General features: G+C 34.6%; 1 protein-coding gene across 1 annotated transcript in view; it reads right to left on the reverse strand.

Moving 5' to 3' along the window:
* The window catches only part of LOC121429103 (influenza virus NS1A-binding protein homolog), a 47,724-nt gene extending 29,019 nt beyond the window's left edge, over nt 1-18,705 (reverse strand). The window contains exon 1 of the mRNA XM_041626006.1: nt 18,567-18,705. The gene's annotated coding sequence lies outside the window, so the exon portion shown is untranslated. The remainder of the gene's footprint in view (nt 1-18,566) is intronic.
* Nucleotides 18,706-22,079: the final 3,374 nt, after the last annotated feature.

The raw sequence follows: 22,079 nt of genomic DNA on the forward strand, positions 1-22,079 counted from the left end.
AGTACTAATTATAGGAAAAACAAATTGCCTGCCCCCAAATACATATGAATAGACACCAAAACCAAAGAAAAAGACCACCAAATAAAGAAGTTGTGGCCAAAACTGTGATTTTGGGTGGTTTTGGCGGCCATTTTGGATTTTGGCCCGGCACACTTTTTTCTCGGACCCAAGACAAAAAATATTGTCATTTCATGTTGAGATACATTACAAGGAATAAAAAAAAACTGTTCCCATATTGAAATTACAAAAAAAGTATTTTTGACCCATGTATAGCCCACTCCTACTTTTATGTCCGAGTCTCATGAATCAGATCCATAAATTTTCAAAGTTATGATGGTAATTCAACAGATACCCCAATTTGGCCAAAGTTCATTGACCCTTAATTACCTTTGACCTTGGTCATGTGACTTGAAACTCAAGCAGAATGTTTAGTAATACTTGATTGGCCTTATACATGTCCAAGTTTCACGAACCAGATCAATAAACTTTCAAAGACATAATGGAAATCAACAAATACCCCCAACATGGCCAAAGTTCATTGATCCTATTAAAATGGCCTTTGACCTTGGTCATTTGACTTCAAACTCAAGTAGGATGTTTAGTTACACTTGATAACCATTATGTCAAAATTTCATGAACTAGGCTCATACACATTTTAATATATGAGGACATTTCAAAAACTTAACCTTTGGTTAAGATTTGATGTTGACAACGCCTCCACCATCGGAAAAGTGGCACCTACATGTATGTGTATGGTCTCGCTCTGCTAGGCAGGCGAGACAAAAAACCTGCCCTCCTTTTGCATGAAATGCGCCAAACTCTTTTGATCCAAGTCTACTTCAGTTTAAATCGCATACCACAATGGAACACAGCATCTTTTCTTCTCATGCATTTAAAACTGAACCAAATAAACAAATACATACATGCTTTTGTGTCCATGAACCTGTATTTGGCATGAAACAAGATCAACAAAAAAACATGTTTGTCAAATGATTTCAAATACCTACAAACCATTAACCTTGAACAGATCCATGTGACTGCATGTCATTACCAACTGCAAATGGTATTCACATCCTTGGCCATCATGACATAATGTCAGAGATACACACTAGAAAAATAAAGGACTTCCTTATCAGTTTGCAAACTGAAAGTCTATCCCTTGGTCAGTCCATATGTGAAGAAATAATAGACAGTACAGTCAAAGAAAGTCACATCAAGGGCCTTCCTACATGTACATACTGATAACAATGAGGGAAACATGGAAATGTTCCTGCTCACTGAAGTGCCTAAAATTACAATCCATACTCTGAAATATACAGTTCACCAACTCAAAGCATTGCAGTCAAGTCTGTGTTGTCATGACTGCTAGTCTTGAATAACAGACTCCAAGTCAACAGTACCTCCAAAAAAAATGCATGATCTAAAACTCTTGAATTCTAGAAACAAAAGCAAACTGAAGAGAAAATTTAGGTGATTCAGAAAAAAATAATAATTGGCACTATGCCACAATCACAAGAATAAACAGAATTAAGTTTGCATTGTGAAGTTTAATGCTCAAAGACTGACAAACGAATGAAAAATTCTTTGATGCTGTGGACAAGTGTTGTTTTCATGGACAGGGGTAGAGTGGCTCAGTGAAAAAAAACAGAACATGTTACTATAGTAACATGTCAACATAAAATGTTTTAGTATCAAGTCTACCCAAAGGGATTTGTAAAGGTGCTCTCAAATTACAGCAATTATCTGGCACTTTATCAGGTGAGCTATCATTATGTAACAGTCTAGACTGCTCCTGTATTGCATTATACATGTACATCTATGGCGCCATTTGATTATATTTTTTAGTGGGTACAAGATCTATCTCTGCCCTTCCTCTTTACTCTCCCTACCCCCCCCCCCCCTCCATCCCTCTCTTTCTACCCATCCCCTTTTTTCTCATTTCTCTTATCTATCTCTCTTAGGGGGTGTTGCAAGAAAATATTTGCGATCAATTGCAAATATTCTCTTGCAGTTTTACAACTGATAGATCACTGTTAGTTATTGCAAATCAGATTAAACTTGTTTTAAGGAGCAGATTAGCAATCAATCACTAATTTGCAATAAACTGCAAGACATATGATTGATTTAGGGACCGAAAATAGACTTGCAATTGATCTCAAGTTTCTTGCAACACCCCATTACACATTTCTTGGCTTTCTTCTACTTCCTTGTTCTAGATGTACATACATCTTTTCTTCCCAATGATTCAGTCAATACATGACACACAAATAACATGCTGATATATCATTCTACACCTGTACCTCTGTTTATGAATTCTGTACTTGCAGACTACATGATCAATACCTTCCCCTTTTCCAGACCTACTGAGTGATGTAAACAACTATCTCACATTGTATTAGATGTGAACATGACCTTTTCTTTACAAGAAGGGTGAAGGGGGCAAATATAAACAATGGATGAGAGGGGGGAGTAACATTCTAGGGAGGCTATGAAAGCATGATGGATGATCTTGCCTAGTCTAAACCTTGCCAGTCCCGATTCTATTGTCTTGAGCATTGACAATAAATTATGGGAGCAATGAATCAATCGTTTGCACTTGCAGAGCTGCCAACATTGATATTCACCATTAAAGATATTACTGAGCAATCTGAGGCACTTCTCAATAACATAAAATCATGTAGCAGTAATAAATGCCAGATAAAAAGTTGTTTAAAGCTTTAACAATTATCCTAGATATCCTTCCTAGAATGCATTTTTATTCTCAGTGAATACACTTTTATTTCTCATTAATAATCATTTCAAAGAGTACATGTACTACTTTCAATTATGCATGCATGTAACTATTTCGTTTACTATTTATTTCTCGAACCAAATGTTTAATTGTATTAGTTATTTTATCTTGTACATACATTGTAACCATTGCAATTCAGTCTTTGGACTGCGAGAATGGATATTTTTAATAAAATCCTTCAATCATCCTTCAATCCTACTATCAGAGAGACTTTGTTACTGATGTATGAGAAAGCAAGGCAGACAAACTGCAAGATGACAAGCGCACTAGTTCCACTTTCTATAATGGTCAAGATCTGATCAAACAAAATTGCAATTAAATATTCATTAAAGGTATAATGATGGTATCTATTAACTGCTCATATCTTGCACATGTGAGATTGTTTAAACATGGGGCTGTGTTATATGTATTAGAAGCCGTGCCATTAATTTTTGCATTAATATGGCCTAAATGGATAAAGTGTCAAATTGTATTCAAGCCTGGAAAATCACCATAATACCAACTATTTGTAAGAACCTGTAAACAGAAAAGATTTTTTACTCTTATCAGACAGTGACATGTAGAATATCCGTATTGATGATTGTTTGTAAAAAGCTCATTCCTAGAAAAACTTGTTAAATATCAATTACTCGAATTGGAAGAGTATATAAAACATCCTGTCTCATTCTGTCTGCCTTTGATTCCATTTCACACATGGCACATACATATTGTGAGATGTAAATATTTTGCAACAAGTAATAAGAATAGCGAAAGTTCGATTAGAAAGAGGCCAAGCTAAGGCAAGATTGAAAAGAATTAACAAAACAAGAACACATACAAAACTCTGTCAATTTTGTGCGATGTAGCTGAAGAACATCAAACAAGAAAGAAGTCCATTGCAATACCATGAATCTATATAAACAAAAGAGTAGAAACTAAACAACCCACAAAGACAGTCTTACCTTACATGTATATATTGATTCATAACTTTCTATTGCACAAAACCCAGAGAACAAGAAAAATAATACTAAAAGATGGCAGCCATTTCCAACCATAAAGAGAGTCCCCTCTTGAGTGCCTATCACTCCAGGCACGAGAGATCCCGCCAAACAGAGGATGTATCTACGGCGCTTCTTGTCTTTTATACCCCCAGTTTGCTATCAATCAATAGGAAGGCACTACCCCCCTGAATCCAATTGATTTTTCATTGTTCACATCTCCTTTTCTCACCTCTATTGATTTGCCAAGCAGACTTGGTGGAGGGTGGAAAGGACCTTCCCATTGGCCCTCTGACTGGTGATATATTTCCAAACACCTTTCAAGTATCTTGCAGGTATTGATTGATCATCAAGACGATCGTTGCCAATTCTATATGACCTTTGATCTCACACTACCTCTCTTCCATGGGTAACTAAACCCCTCAAAAAAAGTTCTGCAACTCTAGTTTGAGTGGTGCCATCATACATGTATGTAAAAGTGGTATCATTGGAAAGCATGAATAATCCTCTTAATACAATCACGAGTTATTTGTAATGATGATGTTATCATGGAGTGCGCAGACATGATAACTATGCAGCAATGTCGAAAATGAAATTTTGGAAAATTTGTTCTTTCTTTCGAGGATGGACCGAGTATGAATGATTGATGCCTGAAAATCCACACATTTGTTGTTTTTTTCATTTGCGCTATGGATTGAATGTGTTTGGAACAATATTGAACCTTGTCATTTCAAAAAGTTTTAGGATGTTGAATTTAAAAAAGATGAGATGTTAGTTTCATTGTTACTGAATTTTCATTCAACACTGGCACTTGCAAAACATTCATTGTCACCTGCCTGCATGGCCAAAATTTTATTGAAATGGAGATTCTAGTTTGAATATAATGCATTTTGCAACATTCCACTTCTGACTTTTCCTTCCATATAGATATTTAGGGTAACTGCACATTCCATGATCACATACATGTAATCACAGCAGATGGCACATCATTGTAAAGATCAATAATTAAGCTTTTCAATGATACCAGTTATACCTCAGTGACAAAAAATATATCCCTCAAAATTGAGTGTCAGAACTTTTTTGAGGGGCTTAGATTAAAACCAGTTTATGAATTATTTGCTTTGTTTTGGTTCTTATTCTCTCTTATATTAGACTCTAGAAGCATAGTAGCATACAACTTTGAAGATGGACCAGCAGACTTGACAAGAGCAGTCCATTTGCCGCATGAATAGCGCCAACAAGGAACTCAAGGTAGTTGTCTTACCTTGCCAACAGAGTTTCAACTTTCAAATTTACGTAATTCAAGAAAGAGACCTACATGTAGTAACAGTGACAGGGTGTACATGTATATGATGTGGAACATTATTTATGTTTGAATTGGACTAGGGAAGGATGGTATACCACCTATATCCTGTTTCAGAGTTACAAGTATACATCACATGTTCTTGGAATCCCGAAGGCTTGCCAGAGGCCTGTCAAATATAGCAACGATTTGATGTCCAGGTATTGTAGTTCATTCATCAATAACAGGTGGAAGGATCAAACCTTGCTACCAGTCTGACTTCAAGCTATGATGGAGTTCGGGTATAGAAACCTTATTTTGTCAGGAAATCATTGGAAGCAATTCTAAAGTGTTTATCATACGCCAGAATGCTTTTATTTCGAATGTTACATTGAGATAATTTGGGCTTGCTTGTAATTATGTTCATTTCATTTCCCACAAGCTTTTCCTGGAGTACATAGCTAACAAATACCCTTTTTACACAGGCTAAAATTTCCTTAACCCCGTACTATAGGTGGGGCTAAATTGCCATTTAGCCCCACCTATAGTACGGGGTTAAGCTTAGCCCACTTTCTTTTTACACAGCATTTTTGCAAAGTGGGCTAACCCCACCTTTAGTACGGGATTATTTGGCCCTGCAAAAAGGCAGGGTTATCCCAGCAATTGCGGTGCTAAGAGCGATAGTACGGGGTTAAGATCGCTAGTGTAAAACGAAAGTGGGCTAAGCTTAACCCCGTACTATAGGTGGGGCTAAATGGCAATTTAGCCCCACCTATAGTACGGGGTTAAGGAAATTTTAGCGTGTGTAAAAAGGTACGAGTGAAGTACTTGTACTACGAATGATCGACAAAAACCACTAGTCCGGGGTTAGCGAGTTTCGTGTGTGAAAAGCAAGCATTGCTTATCCGGGGTTAGCAATAACAATTTGGCATGTGTGAAAAGGAAAAAAATAGTACGGGGTTAGCGATAGTCCGGGGCTAAGAAAATCCTGTGTAAAAAGGGTAAAAGTAGGCAACATGTGGGACAGCACTATAAATGAACAGGCATATTTCTGATCTTCATTTGCCATTGCCAGGTACTCTGTAAATATACACTTACCTACATGTATGAAATCATTTCACAGATATTATTTATCTTTTTCAATTATTCTGTCTTGTATTGTTCAATTTTGTGAACATTTTCATTTCCGTTATAACCAGTACCAGAGTTTTTTTTTTAATAGGACTATTGAAATCCCTCTCACATGACAACCATACAATCAAAGAAAGTACAACAAAGACAGTTCAAAATGTACCTTATGTGCATTATTCATTATCCACTTTCCTCTATCACCAGAAACAAATTATTGTCCAAAAATGTTCAGATTATTTGTACTATAATTAAACCCTGGGTTATAAGATAGCTGTTCGGCCATCATGATGAAATCACACTTTTCCCTTGATTTAAATTGAATTACACAGACTTCTAATGTCATGCGCACACAGTAGGGAGTACATTATGCCAGCATCTTGTTATTGCACAGCAAGCATGCATCACACGCATCAATCTCCAGCATCTCTGATGGTAGCGATCACCTTCAATCTCATTCCAATGTCTACGAGGAGTACGAGCAGCCTATCTACATGTGCCAGTCACATGACCTTCTGATTGCAGTGTTAATACGACTGTATGTTGCAACTTAAAACGATGATAGGGCTTGAATGAGTCTGCATGGAGTGTACATATAGTGGTCATTTATGACATACAAAGTGATTTTACTAATGAAATTAGTAATCTATTCCTGAAGGCCAGTGTACAAATATACATGTACAGTACCAGGCTTTGAGTAGTATTGCACGGGAATGATTTTGCCTGAGGTTGGACAGGCATCACTATTTTTCCAGAGGGGCGAAGCCCTCAGGGAAAAATAGTAATTTTGCCAACTACCGAGGATATTGCACAATTCCATCATTGCCGTCATGGAATAGTTATTTTTCTTCAGTGGGCATATCATTTATTTATCAATTTTTTTATCTATTTATTTATTCATTCATTCATTCATTTATTTACTTATTTATTATTTATCTATATCATTTCTGCATATTCATGACAATGTAGAAAGTGTGACCATCACAGAATAAAATACATTAAATTTTACATAAATACGATCTATAATTATGATCATTTACATGTACATAACTGAAGTGGCAGACATGCAGTATAAGCAGATGCTTGAGCCATAGTCACACCTTTGGAAATACATGTATTACACATGTACATGTATACTTAAAAGTATCAAGAAAGTCAAATGAACTAACTAATGATAACAGAAAAACTACAAATATTCATATCAATCTTTAAGTTTAAAATATACAAGCAGACAACAAATATTTGTCTTGCGAGAGAATTACATCTTTAATTCACGTATGCATTTACCAACACTTTTGAAGGAATGCTCTCATTAGGCCTATGTATTCCTAGTAGGTAGGGAATTCAAAACATCGGGACCATAATGTCTGATAGATTTGTGAACCAGCAGCATGCATGAGTAATACAAATCAGATGCTTGTCTTGTTTGGTAGGTATGGATAGCATTATTTTGTTAAAACATATTGGAGAAGCAGGTAGGTATTGCATTTTGGCATTAATTAAATACATAAACAGGGAGATTAAAGGAAAAGGACATCATCAACAGGGAGACACTGCAGCTTTATAAAGAGGGGACCTGTATGGTCACAGTAACCAACTCCAGCACAAATACAAATTGCTTTCTTTTGCAATAGAAGAATTTTGTGTGACATAGACATGTTTTATGGTCAAGATGATCATCATCACTACATGTATTTATCATCATAATTACATATAAATCATTATTATTCAATATTCATCATCATTTTTTATCAACATCAACATCATCATCAATTATCATCATCATCATCGTCATCATAGTTATCATCATCATCATCCTCGTCACCACCAATACCACCATCATTATCACCATCAAATCAGCATCACCATCATCATCGTTAACACCACAACCACCATCATAATTATCACCATCATCATCATCATCACTTCCATCATCAAAGTGTATCCGTCCCCTTTCCCAATATCTCCGATGGAGTTGTAAAAATTGTATGAATTCACTCTTGATAAATTGAATTTGGGATCAGATTTCTTTATTTAAATTATTCATCTTTCAATCACTCTGAATCGAACAGTATGTTCCAATGATTTGAAGTCTTGGTCTTGTATTCATAATAAGACAAATCTGAAATATTTTCCGTTGCAAATAGTGTTGAATTTTTTTTTCAAATGACTGGAATATGGCAAGCTAAGTAGCACTTATATGCAGGTTGCAACCATGCAATCTAGTATTGATACCAGTAAATTTAATATCAAACTTTTCAACAAGCCAGATAAATATAAGCGAAACTACATTACACAGACATTGCTCCCTATTAAATGCCACGCTACATGTAAGGTACCCATACAGACTACAACTCAATATAATTGATTGCAGCAGATCGTCGATTTTACTGTCAAGCAACCAACTCACTGAACATAACAATTTCATCAGTAACGAAATAGGTTGGTGGAGGAACAGGCTTGTTTTTAAAAACACCACGTTATTAAATTTCACACTTTTCAAAGACTACACATGTATAGGAAGACAGTCACAGGCATTTATTGTATTACAGCGGACAGTCCAACCTCTCTTATCCAGCCTCCCCTTATCCGGATGTCTCTATTATCCGGACGCACACTTGCCGATATTTTTTTTTTTTTAATTCAATCTAGTACGTGAGGAAATGAGATTTCAATCTAAACTCAATCCTATACGTAATTTCACTTTGATTACATATACTTTCCAATATACACGTAGTCTACCTACAACAAAATTATTTTTCATGAAAATATCTTACCCAAATCATAGAAAGAATTTAGGCATGATAATTTCTGGTAGTAAATCAGGGCGCAGCGCAAACATTTCATCACGTTTCTCTTTTTGCCTCCCAGGAAAAACAACACATTGAGGCCTAGCTAAAGTTAGGCCTCAATATGGACAGTGCCATCTATGTTTGAGCCTACAGTCAGTGTAACAATGGCTGACATTGCAAAGCTGCAATACCCGCCGCGATGATCTAATTGTAAAACTTAGTTCATCGAGTCATTCTCTTTCTTTCAAGGTACATGTATGCTTGATGTATACCTCAATCATTATAGCAGGTAAATTATCCAACAGTTTTGGCCATTGAACGATTCCATTTCCGTAATAATACTGCCTATAATTTGCTCTGACATTGCAGTGAATACTGTCTGTACGCCCACTTCAATAGGTACATGTAAAGTACAGCTACCGCCGTTGGACCTGTGAGGCAACCAGCAGCGCAGCTGCGTGTATTTGATATTGGGTCTCCCAGATACGGATAAATCCCTTATCCGGATTGGTGCTGGTCCAAACGTATCCGGATAAGAGAGGTCGGACTGTACAGATATCTCGGTTTTAATTCACCAGTGCAATCTAAAGTCAATATATTGACATACATGAAAGTATTAATAAATCTCATACATCAGTGAAATGAAGAAAGCTGTCCCCCAAAACCTATATTAATCAAGTGAAGAGCCATCTTTACAAGCATACATGTACGTAATAATGTTTTGTACATAAATGTAAACCTACATGTACAGTTAACTATTTTTTTATATAGATTTTAAAGCAATTCAAACCATTTTGAAATCTTAAATAATTGGCACTGAAAAGAATTTTGTATTCTCTGATGAACTGATAAGTACAGCTCTCTAGATAAGTTTTATTTTCCTAGCAATAATACCGTACTCCTCAATCCTCTGTCACATATACTGCAGTATTCATGTTAGTAAACAAATGGCAATGCAACTGGCAAATGGCAACAATAAAAGTTTGAAAAAGGCTTAAAAACTATTCCAACAATCTAACTATTACAATTCAAAGGCAAATTTCACATAAAAACAAGCTTATTTTCAACAAGCAGAAAAAAAGAGCATGGACCAGAAAATGTCATAAAAATCGGATGTAAAATAAAAGTAACATACAGTACATAACTTTGGTTTAGCTATTTACATTTTCACAAAACAGTTGCACATCAAGGTCAACATGTACATGTAAATGAGGGATGCAGTCATTATTTTTTTTGTGTTGTGTTAATATGAAACATCAAATATTTCAAATTGATGGTAAAAATTATCTCCATAAAAATACATAATAAAATATGGCAATGATAATCATATTCCATGAGAAATCAAACTGAATATCTATATTACTGGAAAAAATTATCAAAAATATAATTTTATTTTATTGAAAAATACGTACATGTAGAGATACCAAAGGTACATGTATAGTGAATGGGTGATGCCATGATTAGTTGCCTCATATTAAATTCAATTTGCGTACCACCCTAGATGCGATCATTGTTTAGTGAAAATAAGCAAACTTTGTCATTTACTTTAGAGAGATTATTGATAATTTGGTGAAATCTATAGAACTTTGTTAGATTTTTCTAGAATATATTTATTCAAATCTTTTTAATAATGGGGGAAGGGTGAGGACTAGTCTTGAGGACGCAATGATGATGACTTTTAAAAAAATGAAATATACTTCATCATTGACGTCTTGACACACTTCCCTTAGTCGCTTTAAGAGAATGGCATAAACAGATAAAATTATTTCACAAATACTTAAATTCATTACGTGATTATAAATAATTATTAATATCAAAACAATTATAATTACGTAATAAATTTTAATATTTTTGAAATATTTTTTAATAAAAATTATTCATCAAAACGGTATCGCTAGCCAGAAGTACGTCATACATAAGTGGTTCAAGGGTCGACGCTATTGTATTTCCGTTGTTTACATGTGGATCGAGGGGTCTACGCGGCATCAGTTACTAGTAGGTATGAAACCTTAATTTTTTCACATTTTTATACAATAATTTTTAAAACTTTCCTTCATGATTGTACACATTAGGCGCAGGAAGGTGTAAAAAATCAATGAAATTCATAAACTTCAAGTGATTTTTGTTTCAAAAGATGGATTTCCTAGGGAAATCCATCTCTGTTTATGTCATTCTCTTATGCGACTATGGGAAGAGTGTCAAGACGTCAAGGGGGGGGGGGGTTCTTATTTTTATTTGGCAATCAGTCAATTTGACTATTTTCGCCATCATATATATTATATAATTAACATTTGTTTTCTTAAAATTAAAAAAAGTAAAATTCAAATATTTATTTCTTTTTCCTTTTTTTTCTTGTTCTTTTCTGTGTTTTTTTTCTTTCTATCTTTTCTTTTTTTTTAATATTAGGATATCTACTAGGATTTAAAGTCGAGTAGGTGTGTCTCACAAATTAAAACCAGGGCTATTACTAAAAATATGTTATATAGGCCTACTAGTATGCAAGTAGGATGGAGATGAGAAAGAAACTAGAATTTAATTCGTCATGCGGACGAATTAGGTGGTCTGTCATGATTTGTCATTCAGTGCCGTCTGATGTATGAAATAAATCATATAGATATCATTGATAATCTTGATCGTAGACATCCTAAGAATAAGTTTTGACCATTACTAAATGTGATTATTGATGTGGTGATGACAATCGTCAGACATACATCTTCAAACAGATACATACAAGATAGATGATTATACTTCACGGATCAACACGGCAATGCCGGCATGATCCGGGGAGGTCCGGGATAGTTTTGCCCCAGATGACTGTGAACACGGCATCAACACGGCAGCTTCACACGGATCTACACGGATCATGCCGGCAGAGCACGTCGTCAACACGGACCAATACGTCAGCAACACGGACCTACACGTCAGCTACACGGACCACCACGTCAGCAACACGGACCTACACGTCAGCAATACGGACGAACACGTCAAATGCGTTATCCATTGAGCTAGCATATTCCCCATAGAGATTACACGTAAGCAAATTTGAGAATTACAATTCCAATTTTGCAAGCGAAATACGGGCATGATCCCGGCATCTGATCAAAAAATGGAGGGCATATTTTCGAAAGCTTAGAATCTCGGCTACAACATACTAAAAGCTCAGGGAAAACTGACAAGAAACAATGGAGATATAGCTCACGAAATAGACCAATGTCGAATCTAGTTTTGAGAAAAGGTCATGTCCCATAGAGATTACACGCAAAATACATGTGATATGAAAAAAAGTAATTATAATCTGTTTTATCTTGCTAAATTTAAACTTTTATACCTTTAAATTATCATAAAGGATCATGTAAGAAGTGGCAAAAAGAAAAAAAAAGTGAAAAAAAAATTCATCTTGTTCACCCCAGGACTCGAACCCGCGCCCTTTAAGAAGCAGTCAAAGCCACGATATTCCCCATAGAGAATACACGTAAGCAATTTTGAGAATTACAAGTCCAATTTTGCAAGTGAAATACGGGCATGATCTCGGCATCTGATCAAAAAATGAAGGGCACACTTGCGAAAGCTTAGAATCTCAGCTACAACATACTAAAAGCTTAAAGAAAACTGACAAGAAAAAATGGAGATATGGCTCACGAAATAGAGGAATGTCGAATCTGGTTTTGAGAAAAAGTCATGTCCCATAGAGATTACACGCAAAATGAGGAAAAATGACATGCCTCTTTTCATCGCTGTTTTACGCAATGATGCGTTTCTCAAAACGAATATTCATGTTAACTGACGAGAAAGATTACATTCTAAACTACAACATATCGAAATCTGGGCGAAAAACGATCTATATTCGAGAAGTTACAACCAAATTTGCATAAATTTGATGACGTCATTTTTGAAAAAATGAAATTTTTAGTTTAGGCGCCATTTTGATGACGTCACGATATAATTTAGGGACATTGATGACATGAAATCAAATCTACAACTCATACTCTATCGATATATGAAAAAAAAATTGGGGGTCAATGGACTATTTAAAGAGCTACAGTGAATTTTCAATAGGCATGTTTTTGCCCATATATGGCCTATAGTGAGAGCTCGCGCGCACACGTGCTGCAGACTTTAACGGGTGTTAATTTCGTCATTAATGGTCGTAGAGAGCTAAATTCGGTATCAAATTGCTCAGAATTATATTATCAATGCAATGAAGTAAAAAAAAACGGTGTTTCTGAGTTTCGTTAAGGTGTAACGTGCGGAAACGCGCGCGCATACGTGCGCGCGCGCAAATTTTTGAAATGCTTAAAATGACCTAAAACGTACTCTCGTTTGGTCAAAAAGTGATTTTGAGCATTTTTAAATTTTGACGCGCGCGTACGCGCGCGTCGTGACCTTCAGGTGACCTTTGATGACATGATTTGATGACCCTTGACCTGAACTTAATGTGATGTTAATTTGATTGATTTTTGATAATTGATAATGGAGATATGATTGATAATGTGATTTTACAAAATGGCGCCTAGATGACGTCATCATGACCTGATGACCTTGAAAAGCTTCACTGCACGTGTCCATGACAGATCCTATAAATGACATGAAATTCAATGAAATTGATCAAGTCGATTTTGAGATAACTTGGCGACAAAAAAATCGTTAAAAATAAATAAATAAAAATAAGAAAATTCTGACGAAATTAAGAGGTGATCTGTCATAAATGACAGACCACCTAATTAGGAAAATCACAGCTCCAATCTCACACCCGTACCGGAATATGGGGATACATCTGTCTCGTTGATGTGAACATCAACGTCAGTGAAGTCTCGATCTTTACCGGAGACAAGACGCCTTTAAATCCTACCTACTTTGGGAGACAAGCCCTTGTAGGATGGAATGTGATTTTGGGTGTTTGGAAAAGAAAAATCTTTATATCAATATGCATACTTTTTCATCATTTCAATAAAGCAAACCATAAGGCAATTTATATCTGAAGGCTATACATGTTTGGTTAGTCATGACCACATAAAGATGTAATTGCAAAATAAACATTATTTGGCTATAAATTATGTGATTAAAAGTAATCAAGAACAGTCCAACTTGTACATGAAATGTTTTCTATTTTTTCTGTTTTCTTCTTTCTCAATACTTCCTCCACTTTTCTCCCTCTCTCTTGTCATTCTTTTTTTCTTCGTGAGTTTGAATAACCAGCATAAAGCTTAATGGCATATGATTGTTGGCAAAACAAAACAAAACGCTCAATTTTTTAACTGCTCCTCGAATAGCTGAGTAACTGATGAACTAGATCGACTTGGTGCTTTCATCGGCCGTCTTCCTCGAGTCACCTATTCTACCGGTACTCTATCATCAGCCAAGAAGGAGACTTTCTTTATTTCTTTCTTTATTTATTCTTATCACCTATGTTTGTCGCCAACTTTTCTCCGAATTGGCTAAATCAATTTAGCTGATTTTTCTGTCATATATAGAATCTATCATAGAGACGGCATACTAAGCTTTTCAAGGTCATCTGGTCATGATGACGTCATCTACGCGCCATTTTGTAAAATTCTTCATTTGATCATATCTTCATTATCAAAAATTAACAATATTTACATGACATTAACTTCATGTCAAGGGTCAACTGTCAATGTCATCAAAGGTCATGTAAAGGTCATGACGCGCGCGTACGCGCACGTCAAAGGTAAAAAAATCGTCCAAATGACCTATAAATTTTTTTGGGTACGTTTTAGGTCATTTTAAGCATTTCAAAAATTTGCGCGCGTTACACCTTAACGCAACGCAGAAAAACCGTTTCTTTTAATATCATTGCATTGCTAATAAAATTCTGAGCAATTTGATACCTTGATCAACCTTCTACAACCATTAATATAGAAATTAACACCCATTAAAGTTTGCAGCACGTGTGCGCGCGAGCTCTCACTATAGGCCATATATGGGCAAAAACATGCCTATTGAAAATTTACTGTAGCTCTGTAAATAGTCCATTGACCCCCAATTTTTTTTTCATATATCGATAGAGTATTAGTTGTAGATTTGATTTCATGTCACCATTATCCCTAAATTATATCATGACGTCATCAAAATGGCGCCTAAACTAAAAATTTCATTTTTTTCAAAAATGACGTCATCAAATTTATGCAAATTTGGTTGTAACTTCTCAAATATAGATCGTTTTTCGCCCAGATTTCGATATGTCGTAGATTAGAATGTACTCTTTCTCCTCAGTAGACATGAATTTTCGTTTTGAGAAACGCATCATTGCGTAAAACAGCGATGAAAAGAGGCATGTCATTTTTCCTCATTTTGCGTGTAATCTCTATGGGACATGACTTTTTCTCAAAACTAGAATCGACATTCCTCTATTTCGTGAGCCATATCTCCATTTTTTCTTGTCGGTTTTCCCTGAGCTTTTAGTATGTTGTAGCTGAGATCCTACGCTTTCGGAAGTGTGCCCTCCATTTTTTGATCAGATGCCGGGATCATGCCCGTTTTTCACTTGCAAAATTGGTATTGTAATTCTCAAAATTGCTTACGTGTAATCTCTATGGGGAATATCGTAGCTCAATGGATAACGCATTTGACTTGCTTTCTCGAGGGCGGAGGTTCGAGTCCTGGGGTGAACAAGATGATTTTTTTTTCAATTTTTTTTTTCTTTTTGCCACCTCTTACATGATCCTTTATGATAATTAAAAGGCATAAAAGTTTAAATTTAGCAAGATAAAACAGATTATAATTGCTTTTTTCATATCACATGTATTTTGCGTGTAATCTTTATGGGACATGACTTTTTCTCAAAACTAGATTCGACATTCCTCTATTTCGTGAGCCATATCTCCATTTCTTCTTGTCAGTTTTGCCTGAGCTTTTAATATGTTATAGCTGAGATTCTGGGCTTTCGGTAATATGCCCTCCACTTTTTGATCAGATGCCTGGATCATGCCCGTTTTTCACTTGCAATATTGGAATTTTAATTCTCAAAATTGCTTACGTGTAAAGTCTATGGGAAATATTCTAGCTCAATCGGTTAGGCGTCAGACTTGCATCTCATTCAATCATGCGGGCAGGGGTTTGAGTCCGCGGGTGAACATGATTTTTTTTTTAATATCTTGCGCACGATCAATTATAACAATTCTAATAAAACAGATTATAATCACTTTTTTTTCATATTATATTGTAACATGACCGTTTGTACACTTCCAAACTCAGTCTCCTATGCTCTCCTGTACTCAATCAAACTAAGCTCTCCTTTAATTAAACTAAAATTATTAAACTGAAGATAGGGTGAACACAAAATAAATTAGAAGTTGACAAGATGAAGTCCAGATCAGCACTGCCTTTACTTTCCAATCTTCTCTTCTGCCAATGTACCCACATTGGATAATCATAGAAATCAACCAATCAAATACAAGGAAAATGGTATGAACTATAAAATGAACTAACCCTATTTAAAAATAAGAACCAATCAGAGAATAGAGAAGGGTGATCATGAGTTAAACTGAATCCTAATGAGAATTAAACAATAAGACCATGTGGAGTGGAAAGCTAATGGAAAACCAGGAAGCATGACTGAGGGGAAACTGAATGAATGAATGAAATGCAATGAACCTGTGTTGCTATGTGAGATGTATTGTGGAGATGGAATGAAAGATGAGATCATGACAATGTATGTGGATTGAGAGGATGGAAAGAAGGATGAGATGAGTTGGAATGGAAATAAACAAGTTGAATGTAAACAATAAAGTATGGAAAGCCAAATGTAAGAGTAAAGACTAAAATAGATAGACCCAGCAAAATTAACTGTTACATAAGATTCCCTCTTCATTAAAAATGTCCTCATTTTTCAATATACACTCCAAAGTTTTTAAGCTTCGATTCATGTTTTCTTTCCGACCTTTTTTTTTTCTTGCTAGCATGAATTTTTTTTTTTTTTTTTTAACGGGCCAAAAATTTAAGAGGATAAAAGAAAATAATGAAGGAACCTTAAATTTCAACTGTTCACAGTAATATCAATAAGTCATTACTTTTGCAACAATCAGCAGAACTGACATATTTCCAAACCCAATCTATGTAATTAATATTTCTTTTTTTTTATAGAGGTCGTCACTAAACTGACGATTTCAAAGAATGAAAAAAAAGAAAATGTATATTTTGACTTCGATATTTCTTTCGAAGAGAAATAAGAATTATTCAAATCAGTATTAATTAATACCAATGGCCATCTGACTGTTAGTTGCAAAAGTACAAATAGTATACATGTACATGTATATTAATACAATAAGAGTAAGAGTAAAGAGTAAAATAGATAGACCCAGCAAAATTAACTGTTACAATATCTATCTAATCATATCCGTCCATCTGCTATCTGTTATAAATCTATGTATATTTCTTTCTATCTATCAATCCATCCATCTGTCTGTCTATCTATCTACCTACATGACATATATGTCTATCTCTCTGTCAAATATATATCTACATGTTTGAATATGTCTCTCTCTCTCTATCTATCCATATATATGTCTATCTGTCTATCTACCTACTTTGCATATGTATCTGTCCATCTATCTCTCTCTCTCTTATATAATATATCAATCTGTTTAGATATGTATATCTATCTATCTTTCTATATATCCATCTATCTATCTGCCTGTCTATCTATCTTTCTATATGTATGTCGGTCTGTCTGGCTATCTATCTATCTGTCTATTTCTATTATATATATCTATTTGAATATGTCTATCTTTCTATATCAATCTATCTGTCTCTATCTATCAATCTATCTATATGTCTGTCTATCTATGTTTTATTAATATAACCACCTATCATTTATCTCTCAATCCATCACTTGATCCATCCATCGCGCCATCCATCAATATATATAGTCATGATCTATCTTCTATATATCTGTGTGAATATGTATGTCTGACGATTGTCATCACCACATTAATAATCACATTGAGCAATGGTCAAAATTTATTCTTAGGATGTCTAGAATCAAGATTATCAATCATATCTAAGTGATTCATTTTATACATCAGCCGACTCTGAATGAAAAATCATGACAGACCACCTAATTCGTCCGCATGACGAATTCAATTCTAGTTTTCTTTTGTATTTCAAGTAAATTTTGAGAAAAATGAACGTCATAGCATATACCGGTACATGTAGGCTACTAGTATAAATTCATGCCATTTAAATGGGGTTATCATTCATGGTTATGTTTGTTTCAGGATTGTTAATTTATTTCGCATAATTCAACGGACTGTACAATTTTTGAAACTGTTCTGCTGACGGCTTAGACTTAAGTTAGATAATTATTATCTGCAATACCACAACAACACTGACAAGACTGCACTCAGATAGATGTCAGAAGACGAGAAGTCAGAGCTCAGCTGATGCAGCACACTTCGTTCAAACATTCATTCATTCAAAGAATGACAAGGATCAACACGATCAAGGAAGACATCAGCTTCAAATTTCGAGGCGAAATTCGCCTCTTATCAGGACAAAATTCATTTGAATATCACAATATATCGTTGAACAACATTAACGTATATTTGCATGATTAAGTAAACACTATCTGGTTATCTTACCTTTGTCTAAAATAGACTTTTACTCCCTTCGTCTCATCCATTTAACACATTCGCACGAGTACATCGCGTGGTTTGGCGCGGTTTATTTTCGCACGTAAACTTGCTGGACGTACACGAGCGCCAAAACCGTGGTATGATAATTTAACCTCACACGAGGTTGCCAATTTAAAGAAATATGCAGATTTAATATTTATTCATTATTTTTTAAGAATGTCATCAAGCACAACATTTTACTAATTTTTATTTATAACTTCTGACCATATATTGATTTTTTAAAAACAAAATTATTCAAGAAATTTAGTTGCATCAAAAATTTTATGATAAAAAAAAGTTTACACAGAAAAAAATACTTGATCTCTCCAAGAAATAATTGATCTATGCAGAACATCAAAATACGGACCAATCAATGACCGATCCTCGATTCTTAGATCTCGTCAGTCTGATCTCTATGGGAACACTTGAGTTCAGTGGTCTGGAACTAGCTGGAAGAGGAGAAGTTATTTACCCCCGGTTTTTACCCGGTTATTTATTTGGAGGTGTAAAATTTATAGGCTTGTTTTCCAAAACCATGTACAAAAACGTAAAAATGACCATACGACTGTGACTTTTTGCATGGTCACTTTTGGCTCAGCCCCCACTTTGAAAACCGTTCCGCGGCCCCTGTAAAATTAAATTTCGCAAATATACAGTTGATTGATCACTTTTAACTTTTTCTCAGATTACACTCCTTGTGTTTCATGCATGGAGCAGATTAGCAATCAATCGCAAATTTGTAATTAATTGCACGGCATATGTTAGATTTCGGGAACGAAAATAGATTTGCAATTCATTGCAAGCTTCTAAGACTTTCTAAGTTATCCCGAGGAATTAGTTTAACGTATTACTAATTTATAATCTGTTCCTTTGTAAAGTTGCATTAGGGTAATTTGTACTGTATTATAGTAACCTTTCCAGATTAACTGTCCGACACTTATATGACACACATGTGTTAATAGTGTCGTGAATTTTTTATCAATCAATCTTACAACGCCATAATTCCATACAGCTAATACAAAGTTTCAAAGTTTCAAATTTATTAACGATCCTTCAAATAAAACCCCGAAGGGGTGTACCGAGGGATACAACAAATGAAATGACATAACCTCTGAGGCAGCCCATCATATCTTCCACACTGGAGCATGAGGTCGATGTGGAATCAAGCAATGATAGTCATAGTGGAGAGGTCATGTGTGGGTGGGCTCAGGGGTCATTCACAGCAGCATGACAAGTGAAGTATAAACGATAATAAACATGGCAAGATACATAAAGAGTGATAACTATAAAACTGAGTGCTATCCCATCAAACTAGACAGCTTTTTTTTTTTTTTTTTTTACATAATGATCTACTTAACAAATAAAGTTGGAAACTTCATTCAAAACAATATGTGTAATATCACGGTTATACACATGTACTTATTAAGTTATTTAAATGCATTTATCACCAATTTGGTGAAGACAGCCAGGTTTTTAATGATTGGTATTTCCGTAGAATTAAAGAGAGAATACATTTTGTGAATATTGTAATAATTTATAAAATGAGTACCAAGAAGTGAGTTTCTTTCTTGTTCAAACTTACTACAAATAAAAATGTAGTGGAACTCGTCTCCTATTCCGGAGTTGCACAAAGTACATACTCTATTTATCCTTTCAGTATTGTCATATCTACCAGTCACAATTGGTATTCTGGAATTGCCAGTTCTAAATTTGCATAAATAATAGAAAAGAGAGTTTTGCAATTATTATTATTCAAGACCGCATTTACTTGATAAGAAGCCATAGATGGCGCTAGAGTAAAATACAAAAATTAGATGGGTTGATGTTGAAGGTGGTTTCGTTGCCTTTTGGTTCGGTGATTTATAAGGCAGATTATAAAGAAATTCATACTCCCCCCCCAAAAAAGAGAGGATATCATATATAAAAAAAGAGAGAGGATATTCTGAATGAATTTCTTGATTATTTCCTTCATTTACTTTGCTTGTTTTATTTTCTAGGCCCTATATATGCTAATCATGAAAGTATGTCATACAAAATGCCATGATTAGGTGATTTCAATAGGCCTATAATAATGATGATGATGATGATGATGATAATGATAATAATAATAATAATAACAATAATAATGATAATAATGGTAATAATAATGATGATAATAATTATAATAACAATAATGATGATAATGGAAATAATTAGGTATTGTGATTGTGCTGAATTAAGTCGAATTGACAAAATCTGTTGCGCCGAAAAGTTTACAATAAACTTGTATTTTATAATTCTTATAAAATAATTTATTTTTTTCATTAACGAAACTTTTTTTATTTTTAGTGATGGTGACAACAAAAAAGACGACGGTGATGATGATTCTACAGTGAAATTTGAATACTTTTCAGGTTGCGCTTTTTATGCAAATAAAAAGGAAAAAAAACTCAAACTATTTGCCATCATCATTTTGATAATGCAATCCACACACGCAAACCCCACTCGTAGCTCTAAAAAAATAATTTGGCAAGCAACAAATTATTAAGAACTCTTAAAAAATTAGACACCGTGGCCCTCACAATGCTCACATGTGGAGCAATTTCCCCGCAACAGTTAAAGATAAAGTCAACCTCAGAAAATTGTTGATTGAATCGATAGAGAAAAACAAACATAGCGCTGCAAATTTTATTGAAATCGGATGTATACAGACCAGGATGTGCATATAACTGTTTTGTGAAATTAAGCGAAACTTTAAAATGTAATATTTTACATCCTATTTTGATGAGATTTTCAGTGTTATGCTTGTTGAATTTTTCTATTTTTATACAAATAAACTTATTGTTGGGGCAGACTTGCCTTTAAGTAATATCGCTTATTTTTCACAAAATAGTTAAATGCACAACTCATTGATATGCAAATGAAAGAGTAGATGATGGCATTCACTCACTATTTCTTTTGTTGTTTATTGTTTGAATTTTACAATATATCAATTTTTTTTACAGATTTAACAATAGGGACCAACTTGATTTAACCACAAAATGTTGAAATAATGGTAATTCTCCATGCTCAGGGAGGAGTGAAATTTTGTTTCACAGCATGAGAATGAGGAGAAAATAAAAAAAATCCTATTTCATATTTTAAAATAAAAAAGAAATAGTGAGTGGATGACGTCATCATTTTGCCAATTTGCATACCGACCAGGATGTGCATATAACTGTTTTGTGAAATAAAGGGAAAGTTTAAAATGTCATAACTTTCTCCTTTTATTCAAATCAACTTTTTGTTGGGGTGGAATTGTCCTTTAAAGTATGTTCGTTATCGGCGCCAAACACTCACTAATTACGAAGGTCGTGTGCGTTCTAAATAAAATGTTACGTATCAGATTGGTTAATTTTACATCGAAGGTCTCAAATCTAAATCAATCATAATCAGGGGCGGATCAAGGATTTTCCGAAAAAAATAGAGAGGGGGGCTATATATTTTTGTACAGGAAAAAAT

Source organism: Lytechinus variegatus, chromosome 15 (assembly GCF_018143015.1).
Source record: "Lytechinus variegatus isolate NC3 chromosome 15, Lvar_3.0, whole genome shotgun sequence".
Taxonomy (NCBI): domain Eukaryota; kingdom Metazoa; phylum Echinodermata; class Echinoidea; order Temnopleuroida; family Toxopneustidae; genus Lytechinus; species Lytechinus variegatus.